A 12,871-nucleotide genomic window follows, 5' to 3' on the forward strand; every position below is an offset into this window, starting at 1 on the left:
GTGTGTGTGTGTGTGTAACCATATCTATCAAGCTGGCTTAGAAGTACAAAGGATCTCAGGAGAGTGTAACACGAATTAATAAATGACCCAGAGACCAATATTGGGGTTCAAGCTTCAAGCTGAATATCAGAAAAGCAAAGCAGCTGGCCACTAGCTTCTTACCTCTACCTCAGGCTGAATGGGCTGATCCTGCCTCCATGAGCTCTCACCAAGCTGCAGACTGTAAGCTCTCCTCAGTGTGGCTGGAGGATGAGTCCATGCTGACTACTTGTTCCTGTCTTTTATACCCCTCTAGTGCTGGGATTAAAGGTGCGAGTCTAATTCTCTTTTAAGCTAATTCAATCTTGTGTAGATCTGGGTGGCCTTGGACTCACAGAGATCCCTCTATCTCTTAATCCCAAATCCTAGGATTAAAGGTGTGTATTGCCACCTCTGAGCTTCTGGCTGCTGGGATTAAAGGTGAGTGTCACCATTGCCTGACCTCTATAGTTTGAGGCTGGCTCCCTTCTCTCTGACATGTCATCTGAGCTGGTGCTGGAGCACTGTTCATGCCAGAGCTGGAACAGTTTGGTCCCCAGCTCAGCCACTCACTCACTACTTACTCACTATTTACTACTCACTCACACACTCACTACTACACTCACTCATTTACTACTCACTCATTCCTCACACACTCACTCATTCACTAACACACTACTCACTCACTAACACTCACTCACACACTCACTACTACACTCACACACTCACTACTCATTCCTACACTCACTACTACACTCACTCACTACTCACTAACACTCACTAACACACTCACTGACACACTCACTAACACACTCACTTGCTCACCCATTCCCAGTCCCTCGCTGGCTCCCTCACACCGTCCTCTATTCTTGAGGCACACCTATTCTATGCAAGGTTCTTTACCACCACCTGGGACACACAGTGGACACACATGGACAAGACATGTCTGCCCTGTTGTTATATGCAGTCAGCCCAGGACAACCAGCCGAAGGCATAGGTGCAAGCAGGAGAGGGTGAGGCTGTGGCTACAGGGTGGAACAGCTTCTGACGTGGGGGAAGCTTTTTAGAGACCATGATGTTCAACCCTTCGGGGCCTAAGGCCAGGGAGGGTGGCCTGTGCTCACGGAAGCAGTTCACAAAGGACACGAGGCCATGCATTACTTACTTCTCTTCCGGGGACAAAGTATCTGACAAAAGACTTTACTTTGGCTCTCAGTCTGAGGGGACACAGTCATCATGGAGGGGACATCATGGCAGTGGGACTGAGGTAGCTGGTCACACTGTATCCGTAGAGGAAGCACAGATGACAGTTCAGCCTGACTGTTGAGTGTCACTCAGCAGTGGCACTGCTGGATGCACTGTGTGCTTATTTATTTTGATATTAGGACTAGAACCCAGACCTTGTGCATGCTAGACAAGTACTCCACCACTGAACCATGGCCCCAGCATGGCAGTTCTATGGTTAATGTTCTGAGTCTGTTTACCATGATGGCTTTAGAAGTTTACATTTCTACCCACAATATTCTGTTAGAACAGGCCATGCATTTTCTCCACGTACTAAGCTTATTGCCTCTTGGGTGATAGCCATCCTAATATCCGTAAGCCAATAGTTCATCGTGGCTTCTTTTAGATTTATTTTCATTTCAGCTGTGTGCACAAGTGAGTGCAGGCACTTTTGGAGTTTGAAGAGGGCCTCAGGTCCCTTGGTGCTGGGGCTATGGTGTTGTGAGCTCCCCAGCACGGGTGCTGGGAAGTGGACAAGGGTTCTTTGGAAGAACAGTTTGTGCTGTTAGCTGCTGAGCCATCTTATCTCTCTAGCCCCTTCACTTCCCTGATGATGGATGACACTGAACACTTAATCTATTGGTTTGCCATTTTCCTGTTGTTTAAATAATGTCTGCTTGCATGCGTCCTTTCCCTACTTTAAAATCAGGTAGATTTTTCCTTTTTTTGTTTGTTTGGATTTTTATTGCTGTTGTTGCTTGTTTGCATTATTTGAGTTCCTTACATATTTTTATTATCTTCCCTGGACCAGTCCTTTCCCAGAGGGATGTGTGAAGAATGGGTCCCCACATTTGTCATCCTAACCCGGTCCCAGGTAAAGTCATAGACCCTCCATGATGAACACCTGGGGTCTCAGAGTCTGTCCATTTAGGGCGCATACACACACCAAAGACAGCCTCTGCATGGAGCACAGGCAACACTGCATGTGGGCTCCCGTGGCCTCTTTTCCTGAGTATCAGCCCTACTTCCCCAGACAGCTGCTGGCCCTCCAAAGCTGCAGACCTTGTCTGACTCTAGCTTAGCAACAGAGCCCAGTGTGGGGCTAAGAACGGAGGCGGGCCTTGGGGACGTTTTCTGATTTAGCTAGGTTTCTCTGTGCCCTTTCATCCTCCGTGTCCCCCACAAGCCCCTGAGGTCTGCCATAGGAAGCCGCCAGCTTCACTCTCAGGGTGAACTTCCAGCAGCTGAGAGCTTTCCTCCCCTCCCCCGTCACCAGTCCCTGTTCATGTCACAAACCGAAGACAAAGCCACGTTTAGCAAATCCAGCAGTCCTACTCTTGACACCTCCCGCACAGAAAAGCATTTGACAACTGGTTCCTATGGCAACGGGCTTTCCTTGAAATAATTTCTTGCTCGCCCTGCCAGCCCCCCACCTTGTTCTTCTTGAGAGTAAATGGCCAGCGTTGAAAATGAGACAAGGGAAAAATATTCGCGCTGCAAAGCCAGTGGTGGGGGTGGGGAGGCTCTGACTGGCCTATGGAAAGAGCTCTTACAGGTTGCTGTCCTGGGGCTATGCTGCTGCTCCACAATGGGTTAAAGTATACCAAAAGTGAAGTTTCCAGAAAGCTGACAACAGCGTTAGCAGGCGCTATTTAGAGCAACGAGGAAGTGTGGCTTACTCTAATTTTGGAAAAGAGCCATCTTTGCACATGCTGAGCAACGGTGTCCTGGAAGCTGCTGGCTCTCTCCTGTTGCTTGTGAGCCCCGGCAAGGCTCTTTTCTTCAGAGGGAAGCTGACCTTGCCCCTCATCTTTGCCCCCATGGTGCCAAGCAGCAAAAGACCAAGACTAAACTCTGCATTCAATCCCAGGCCTCACAGCACAACTGCGTATGACTGTGTATGGAGACGGAGTTTGAAGAGGTGATTAAGATACACTGAGACTGTTAGGGCGAGCCCTCACCCAGTGCCACTGCGGACCTCAGAAGATGGGATCAGAACATACGAGACACTGGGGATATGTATGCAGAGAGAACACCGAGCAGGCACCCAGAGGAAGGCGGGGTTGCAGCTCAGATGGTAGAGTGCTCAATTAGCATGCCCGAAGTAGGGGTGGGAGTGCATGCCAGCAGTTTGGCCCTTGGAAGGTACAGGCAGGAGGATCAGGAGTTCAAGGTCATCCTAGGCTATATAGCAAGTTTAAGACCAGCATGGGCTGCAAGAGACTCTGTCTACTTTTTTTTTTTAACTAGATGGTCATAAACTAGGTGATCACAAACCACAGACATTTATTTCCCGAACTTTTACAGGCTTCAGAGTCCAAGTCAAGGTGCTGGCTGATTCGGTGCTCGGTGAAGATCACTTTGTGGTTCGCAGATAGCATCTTCCCACTGTGTCCCCAGATGGCAGAAGGGCCAAGGATGCTCTCCAGGGTTTCTTTTATAAAGGACACTAATCGAAATCGTGAAGGCTCTACCTTCATGACTTTGTCATCTTCCATGAGCCCCAAATTCAAATAAATACCATCACATTGAAGATTGGAATGAATGAACCAATTTTCCTTCCTTTCTCCTTTCCCTTCTCCTCTTCTTCTTTTGAGACATGGTCTCAAGTAGCCTAGGCTGACCCTTTAACTTGCTAATACTGTAGGCTCCTCTTGAATTCCTGATCCTCCTCCTTCCATCTCTCAGTTTTGAGATTACAAGCGTGTGCCACCATACTGACCTTTAGAATTTCCACACAGGAGTCTGGGGCAGACTCAAACATTTCATCTGCAATAGTACAAGGTGAAGAGAGTGGAAACCAACCCTGCTGACTCCTTATTTTGGCTTCCAGTCTCCAGAACTATGGGCGATAAATGCCTGATGTGGAAGCCTCTCTGTTTGCAGCATTTTGGCACATCTGTCCAAACTAATTAATGTAATTTTCCCAGGAGCTACAATCTCCGTTTGTCAGACCAGAGCTTGGGACTGTGTCTGTGGTCATTCTACCTTTGAGTCCTTCTCAGGAATGGACTGTCTCTACCAGACACTGGGAAAATTCATGGACTTTGCGTTCCGATGGATGATGTTCTGGCTTGATGTGCCCAAAGGTACATGGGATGCTCATATATATATAGTAGTCAATGAAGCCACTGGCAGCCACTGATCACAGCTGCGTGATGCCCCTAGTGACAGGGGACCACGTGCTTGAGCTCCTTCTGCCAGCCTCCCTGCACCGTGTTGTTAACATTATCCAAAGATGGGGTCCCCTGAGGTTGGGAGCCATCTTGGTTTTCTTTGTGTCTCAGCCACTGGCCAGATGCTGAATAAATATTTCTGACTAAAGTAACATATTTAAACCAAGGCTCAGGGTACTTCTCTCTTTAAAGCTCAAAGAGAAGCTAGTTGGTCCTTTGTTCTCGAGGAGGAGACAAAGGCTTATCGAGGTCGGTGACCTGCCCAAGGTCTAGAGGGGCCAAGCTGGGATGGGAACCAGGCTCTCCACAATCTGCATGGGGGTTTCCTACTCTACCTTTTAGCAAATGATCACACAAGCAGGTGTGTGTGAATCCACGCTGGGAGAAGCGGCCTAGCACCCACCTGCCATTTAGGCACACCCTCTCGTGGACAAAGGTGAACTTGTCTACTGTATTTCAGAGGCTGTCCAATCCCACAGCTCTTTCTTCCCGTTATCCTCTGAATAGAAATTCTTGCAGGCCACAATGTCTGCAGTTTTGAGCTCAGAGTCTACATATTATCAGCATTCAGCACATTTTTAGAAATGAATTAATGAGTAAATGAAAGCCGAAGTCATTCTCAATTCCTACTTCTGGCACTCAAAGCCTTCCACAATCTGGTCCCTTCATCTCCGGCACTCTGAGATATAACCCTTTACTGCTCATCTCGAATGTGCTTGGAACCCGGCTCAGGCTCAGATTGGACTGTACCCTCCCATCATTGTGTGTGCTGACGACGAAGCCAGAGCCTCAAGCACCCTGAGCACATGCTCCACCCGGAGCTCCACTCCAGTCCATTCTCTCCCACATTGTCCAGCGTCTTTGAGCCTAACCAAGCCCTCCCTCGTTTGAGGCCGGAAGCAGAAGGCAATGGAAGAGAGCAGGCAGGGTCTCCTGGAATGGGCTTCAAGTTAGGAAGAAAACCTGGAGGGAGGTAACAGAGACGCATCCTGTGCCAATCAGCATGGCCACGACTTCAGCCAAACCCTGCAGCTGAAATCCCTTTTAGTTTTGTGCTGGGGGCTTAGATCGGATGGCAAGTTGCTTTTCAGACCTTATTGACACTGAACATATATCAGCTCAAGGTCTGCCGTTAACCTGTGTAGAACACTCAATCCCTCTTTGTCCCTTCTGGTGCAGGGAAGAAAGATCTTCCTGTCAAAGACCTCGTGTGCTCAGCACCACAAATCCCACCCTCTGCTCTTCCTCTCCAGTGTGTACCCATCAGCTCCTAATGTGCTTGCTTACCTGTTTATTTAGAGGCAGGATCTTGTGTATCCCAGGATGAACTTGAATTGGCTGTGTAGCTAGGCTGACGTGGAGCCTTTGTTGCCTCCTGCTTCTGTCTTCAAAGTGCTGGCATCTCAGGCATGTGCCACTGTGATCAGTTTCTGTGCTGCTAGGGATCAGCCCAGGGCTCCTGCATGCTAGGCAGGATCTCAACCAACAGAGCGGCATCTCCAGCCCTGTACTGTTTTTGTACTATCAAACCAGAAAGATGGACTTCTGCATTGTCTATCATTGAACAGCTAGAACCAGAATTGTCTTACTCCTGTAAACATGAATAGACTGGGCAAAAGACAGGGGAAGACATTTTTCTGGTCCAAGGCAGCAGGCAGTGCTGGGCTGTGACTCCTGATAGAAAGGAATGCACCCCTAATCTGTGCCCTCACTGCTGCCTGGAGACCCCCTCCTGACCACAGCGAAGGCTGGAGATATCCACTTAGAGACAGTAGTGCCACCGACTTAAGCAGGGGGCACCAGGAGCACTGGGTTTCCCAGAAAGTTTAGAGTAACAGGAAATTTTGTCGGGAACAGCTCTGAGTATCCACCCTGGCGCTGCACAATTATGAGAGAAGAATCAAGAGTCTATAATGGTTATTCTTGAATAGGATAAAATTCTTCACCAGGCAAAGGAAGCTGAGGAGGGTTTCCACTCTGAAAGCTGAGCAGGGGACTGGAGCTCACTCGGACTGGTGATGTTTGGTTATGACTGGACAGAAGAGGGAGACCTCTCTGAACACCTTCATTGCTCAGTTGAGACTACACAAGGGTCATGTGTTAGTAGTGAGACTAAATTAATCCCATCCAGATCATTCTAATTCATCTTAAAAGCAAAGTCAGGTGGTACTGGTGCACGCCTTTAATCCCAGCACTTGAGGCAGAGGCAGGTGGATCTCTGCAAGTTTGAGGCCAGCCTGGTCTACAGAGCTAGTTCTAGGATAATCAATGCTATACAAGGAAGCCCTGTCTCGAAAAAACAAAAATAAACAAAAAACCCAAATCTCAAAAGGCTGAAATGGTCTCACCAGTAGTTTAACTGCCTGCTGGAACTACTTAAACATGTTTTAAAGGAAGAAAACAAAATCCAGACACTCAGTAACCTAAGATTTACAAGAACCAGTGTCACTTCCAGGCCAGTCAGGGTTCAAACATAGAAATATATATAAAATGAGAATAATCCTATGTAAGTTTGAAAAGTTCATTAACCTTGAAGTCTGTAGGGCAAATAGTCATAAATAGATTATGCGTGTACTGCAGAAAGAAAAGTGAGAAGGAAATTCAGATGTACCTGTCCTTTGGAGTCATGTACGACTCCCCTTTTCTTTTGTTCTTTCCTTCTCTTTTCTTTCCTTCCCTTCCTTTCCCTTCCCTTTCCTTTCTCCTTCCTTCCTCCTTCCCTCTCTTCTACCCTCCCTTGCCTCCTTTCTTCTTTCTTCCTCCTTTTTTCTTTTTCTTTTTCTTTTTTTTTTTGAGCCAGGGTCTCACTATGTATCCTGGCCGTCCCTGAACTCATAGAGATAAATTTGTCTCTGCCTCCCAAATGCCCATATCCTTTTTTAAAGACTTTAATTGGGGCTGGGTAGTAAGCCAAATGGCAAAGGGTGTGTGCTGCTCTTCTGAAGGACCCCAGTTCAGTTCCCAGGACCCACATTGGGCACCTCACAACAGCCTGTCACTCCAACTGCAGAGATCTGATGCCCTCTTCTGGCCCCTGAGGTCACTGCACTCATGTGCACATATCCACACACAAATGTTCATACACATCATTCAAAATAACAAAGTAAAATCTTTGGAAAGACTGCCAGATGATTAAGTCAGGCATATTTTAGATAAACTTCATTTCAGTAACTCGAAATCTGACATGTGTGAGGTCCTGGATTTGATCCCAGCACGGCAAAAACAATCAAACTTAAATGAATTTAAGTGAGAACAATGAAACACTGGCTTGATTTACGCTTAAGAAACTCTCCAAGTCAGCACATCAGCTTGCATTTTTCAATATTTGAAAGAATGCAGAATAGTCTCTACCTCCCTCCTGTATCTAACTCTCAGAGAGAGTATCTTTTGTACCTCACCCAAATCAGAAATATACTAGAATTTACACTTAAGAAACTCTCCAAGTCAGCTTGCATATTTCAATATTTGAAAGAATGCAGGATAGTCTCTACCTCCCTCCTGTATCTAACTCTCAGAGAGAGTATCTTTTGTACCTCACCCAAATCAGAAATATACTAGAAAGGGAATCCTGGGTTGTGGAGGAGCTCAGTGGTACAGCAATTGCCTGAGCATGCCTCAGTGCCTGGATTTAACCCCCAAGATTGCGGGGACAAAATAGAAAAGAACTGTAGGGTCATGGTTAGTACACACGACAGACACATCACCAAGTCAGTATATCACATATATCTCATACATGAACATGGTTAGACATGCAATAGAGCTGGAAAATAGACCTGGACTTTAGAGAGACAACTGGATTAACAGGGGAGGACTTTAAGAGGGTATCAGAATATGTTCTAGGATTCAGAGGAAAATGTGAAGATAATGAGATGATAAATGGGGGCACAAAGAGGAACCAAAAAGGATGTTGGAGCTGAAATAAAATATCTGAACCAAAAAACTCACTGAAAGACTTAACTTCAGATTAGGTTCCTCAGCATAACTATACCAACAACGAAGTCCAAGGCTGAAGACCCTGCAATTAATACAACTCCCCAAGGTGACACATGAAGAAAAGGAAAGAAAGAAAAGAACATTGCCCCAAGGGAATATTAGAACAACAGCAAGCTGCAGGAAATAGGCATGGTTGGAGTCTCTCAAAGAGGGTGGCACTTGGCAGTTATTTGAAGAGGAAAATAGTTTCCAAATTTGATGAAAACTATGATCTTGATATTCAAGAAGCCAGTGAACAACAAGCAGGATTTTAAAAATCACATCAAAGCATATCTTAACTTGTTGAAAACAAGTTAGAAAAGGAAATTCTAAGAAAAAATTCAACTAGATAAAGACACATGGTGTACAAAAGAAAAAAAAGTAGAACTACAAATATTTCTCAGAAACAATAAAACAAGAGGATAAAACAATCTTTGATGTTCAGAATTTTTAAACTTTTAATTAATTAGTTAACTGATTAAATTGAAAGGGACACGTGTTTGCCTTAGCATGCGTGTGGAGGTCAGAAGACAGCTTGCAGGGATCGGTTCTGCACTTCCTGTCACATGCATTCTGGGGATCACACTCTAGTCTTCATGCTTGGTGTCAGTCACCCTCACTTGCTGGGCCATCTCGTCAGTTCATATGCAGAACTTTTGAAAAGCCAACCTAGAACTCTACATTTAAGGAAAATATCCTTAAACAATGGGGAGAAGAATCAAAGCATGTTCCATACGAACAGGTTGTTTTAATTCCTTCTTAGAGTCTGTGAGAAGTAACTGAAAGAGTTTCTTGGCTGAGGCAACTAGAAAAAGGTAAGAATAAACATGAAGCGTGTTTGCTCTCATTTTCTAGTCTTTTCAGAAAGAAGATTGAAGCCAGAAGACTTCCATGTCTAGCTAAGATGGAGTATGATGGATTGGATTTACAGACACACATATGGGTGTGTCTGTAGTTAGGGTTTCTCTTGCTGTGAAGAGACACCATGACCACAGTGATGCCTATAAAGGAAAACATTTAATTGGGGTGGCTTGTTTACAGTTTAAGAGGCTCAGTTCATTATTATCATGACTGGGAGCAGGGTGGCATGCAGGCAGACATGGTGCTGGCTACATCTTGATCAGAAGGCAACAGGAAGTGTCTGTCTCCTTGGGTGTGGCTTGATCATGTATAAACCCTCAAAGTCCACCCCCACAGAGACACACTTCCTCCAACAAGGCCACACCTCCTAATACTGTCAGTCCCTTTGGGAGCCATTTTCTTTCAGGCCACCACAGAGAGAGTATATGAACAGTATTTTAAGTAACAGTTTAGAGATATTAAATAATAGGCAACAAGATTGGGCAATTAAGTCAAGTGCCCTCTTCAACTACTCCAGATTACTGACTGGAGAGAACTTTAGCCACAGTACAGTGATGTTGGCACATGCCAGTAATCCCAGAACTTGTGAGGCTGAGACAGGATAAAAAGAAAATGCATGAAGGACAGAGATGATCTTCCAAAACACATAAGGCATTTATACACACAAGCACTGAAACGTTCAAATATTTCCACTTGCCAGATCCTATCTTAAACAAATAAATGCATCCACTAATTACATTGTAATTACTTAGGAACAGCTTAAAATGGAAAGATGTTGATACTACTCTGTCCCTCCATTGAATAAATTCTTGAATAAAATGTCTATAAAATATTTAATGGGATAGAGAGATGACTTGCACACCACCTGTAGCTCCAGCTCCAGGGTATCTGATGCCCTCTTTTGGTCTCTGCAGGCACTGCACTCATGTGCATATGCCTGTCCACATAGACACATACAAATAAAAACACACAAGAATTTAAAAATACATACATATGCATATATATAATTTACACATAATACATTTGCACACACATATAATAGAGAATCTAGGGCTACAGCTTGCTGACACAGTGCTTGCCTAACATGTGCATTGTCCTAGTTTCAATCCCTAGTATTGCTAAAAAAAAGTGAGCTATGAAAAACTGATACTTGGACATACATTTCTATGTTTAAATACATTTGTGAAAGACAGATAACAAAGACCAGGGCTGGGAAATAGCTCAGTGATGTGAAGCTCTAGGTCTTATACCTAGCATTAAACAAAAAGACAAGGAACAAGGAACAATCTTAGATGAGATGAAATACAGAATAAAGCTAAGGATGGAAGTTACTATAGTGAAGATGAGGAAAGACAGTAAGACTGATTCTCTACAAAACATCAGCAAAATAGCTAACCTTATGGAAATTATGAACACACACACACACACAGAGAGAGAGAGAGAGAGAGAGAGAGAGAGAGAGAGAGAGAGAGAGAGAGAGAGAGGGAGAGAGAGAGAGGATAGATAGAAAGATTGATTCAGAATGGAAAAGAAGCCATAACCACAAAGTATTAATAATTTAAAACAAGAAAAGGAGACTGAGAAATCTGTGCCTTTTCATTTGAAAACTGTGGGAACACCAGACCTTGAGCAGAGACCCACTTCCCCTTCGGCCTGGGAGTAGGCAGCTGTAAGACAATGTTTACTAAAAACATGTTTACTAAGAACAATACAATGCCAGGGGCAATAAGGTCCTGGAAAAGGCCTGCCCACGGAAACCGCCCTGACCTCGACTTTGTCCAAAGACTAATCGCCTCTTCTGACACGCCCAGATCAGTTTCTGGTGTCAGAGCAGAACCAGCCAGGGGAGAGGAGAGAGCAGAAGCTTTTCTGGAGGGAGCCTTTCTTAGGAAGTTTTCTTGAGCCTTTTTGGGGCCTGCTTAAAGTTTTCTTTATATTGTTGAGTGAGTCTCTGTGTTGTCAATCCCCGACACCCTCCGCACGTTCTCGGACACAGGCCGTGCAGCAGGCGTGACAGAAAACCTGTATTAATGGAGAAACAGAAAGTCTGAATGACTAAAATTGACCCCAGAGGAAACTGGCAACCATGAGTGGTTCAATAGCCATAAAGAAACACATTCTGAAGGCAGGCTTCCTCTCAGTCCTCAGGTTCCTCCTCTGGCAAGCACCTCTGCATCATTCCCAGCTTCAGAGGACACTGAAGGCAGTTTGTGCTGAATCCTGACTCATAATAGTCCTCCTTATCCAGTGCATAATAGCATTACTGTCCTTTTACCTGCATATTTTCTCATGTCATATCAGCAGCTATTTCTGTCATCATTCCTCTATGTAACTATTTCCCAATAGCTGCTTCCAGGGTTCTTTATTTGTATATGAGGGTGGATGGGTGGGTGCCACAGCATGCATGTGGACATGGGAGGGCAGCTTGCAGGAGGAGTAGGCTCATCCTCTGTGCCATGTGGGTTCTGGGGATTGAACTCAGGTTGTCTGGCTTGTTGGCAAGCACCCTCTTCTGTCAAACCATCTCATCAACCCCATTTATTCTCATCTGTTTCTAAATCCTTCTTTTGTTTCTGAAGTCAATAGCAAATGCCCGGGGTACGCTATGTGTTGGGGTAGGTGGTAGATGTGGTCTCTGCCTCACTCCCTTTTAAACATTTTTTATTTTTATTTACTACTATTGTGTGTGCATGATGTGTGTAGGAGCACTCATGCCACCGGGCATGTGTGGGGTTCAGAGGACAACTTTGTGGAGTCAGTCCTCTCTTTCCATTGTGAGTGTCAGGTTTGTAAGGTAGTCGCTTTACCCACTAAGACATCTCAATGGCCCCCGCTTCTCCTCTGACTCCCCAATGCATAGAAATTCCCACCTCCCATGATTGGCCCTGGGTACTTTTTCCTCCTCAGGATGCCCAGCCTAGGCACATGCAATCTGCCCTCTCCAGAAAAGCAGCCAAGCCCCATCCTGGTGGGAGAAAGCAGCGGTGCTAACCTTCATCCTCGAGCAGAAATGTCTAGATTGAGTCAAAATGTGTCCAATGGGATACATTTTATTTTCTTTTGAAACATTTATTTGTTTTATTTTAAGCACATGGCTACTTTGCCTGCATGTTTGTGTGTGCACTGGGTGTGTGCAGTGACTTCCAAGGCCGGAGGATGGCATCAGATCTCCTGGAACTGGAGTTACAGGTGGGTGTGAGCCACCACGTGGGTGCTGGGAACCGAACCTTACTCCTCTGTAAGTGTGGCCAGTCTTCTTAACTGCTGAGCCATGTCTCCAGTCCCTGCAATACATTTTAGATCATGCCATCAATAACTTTGAAGTATAAAGGACTTGTGGACAGACCCAGACGACTCCCTGGTCCATCAATCTGGTTTCCATTGTCTTTTGCTCAATAACAATATGAAATTGGCTTTTGTGACAACAGCTTGTTCAAGAAAACTTGCATTTTGGTAGCTAAGTTTGTTGGAAAGACCTGTGGACGCTGGGGGAGACCTGCTCAGGGCTGACTGTGTGGAGGAGGGCAGGTCTGGGCAGGACACAGCGGGGGAGACATCTTCCCTTTCTGTAAGCCTTTCACAGTGACTGCCAGCACAGCCCACTGCACATTTCTTAGCAA

The 12,871-nt window shown here is 45.4% G+C and overlaps 1 long non-coding RNA gene across 1 annotated transcript; it reads left to right on the forward strand.

Annotated features, from left to right (window-relative positions):
- The first annotated feature begins 308 nt into the window (after window positions 1-308).
- Window positions 309-3,755, forward strand: LOC121137787. The gene is made up of 3 exons (XR_005875081.1): window positions 309-459; window positions 2,054-2,116; window positions 3,550-3,755. It is a non-coding gene; the product is annotated as an uncharacterized LOC121137787 (long non-coding RNA).
- The last annotated feature ends 9,116 nt before the right edge of the window (window positions 3,756-12,871 follow it).

Source organism: Mesocricetus auratus, unplaced genomic scaffold (genome assembly GCF_017639785.1).
Source record: "Mesocricetus auratus isolate SY011 unplaced genomic scaffold, BCM_Maur_2.0 Super-Scaffold_100707, whole genome shotgun sequence".
NCBI classification, from domain to species: domain Eukaryota; kingdom Metazoa; phylum Chordata; class Mammalia; order Rodentia; family Cricetidae; genus Mesocricetus; species Mesocricetus auratus.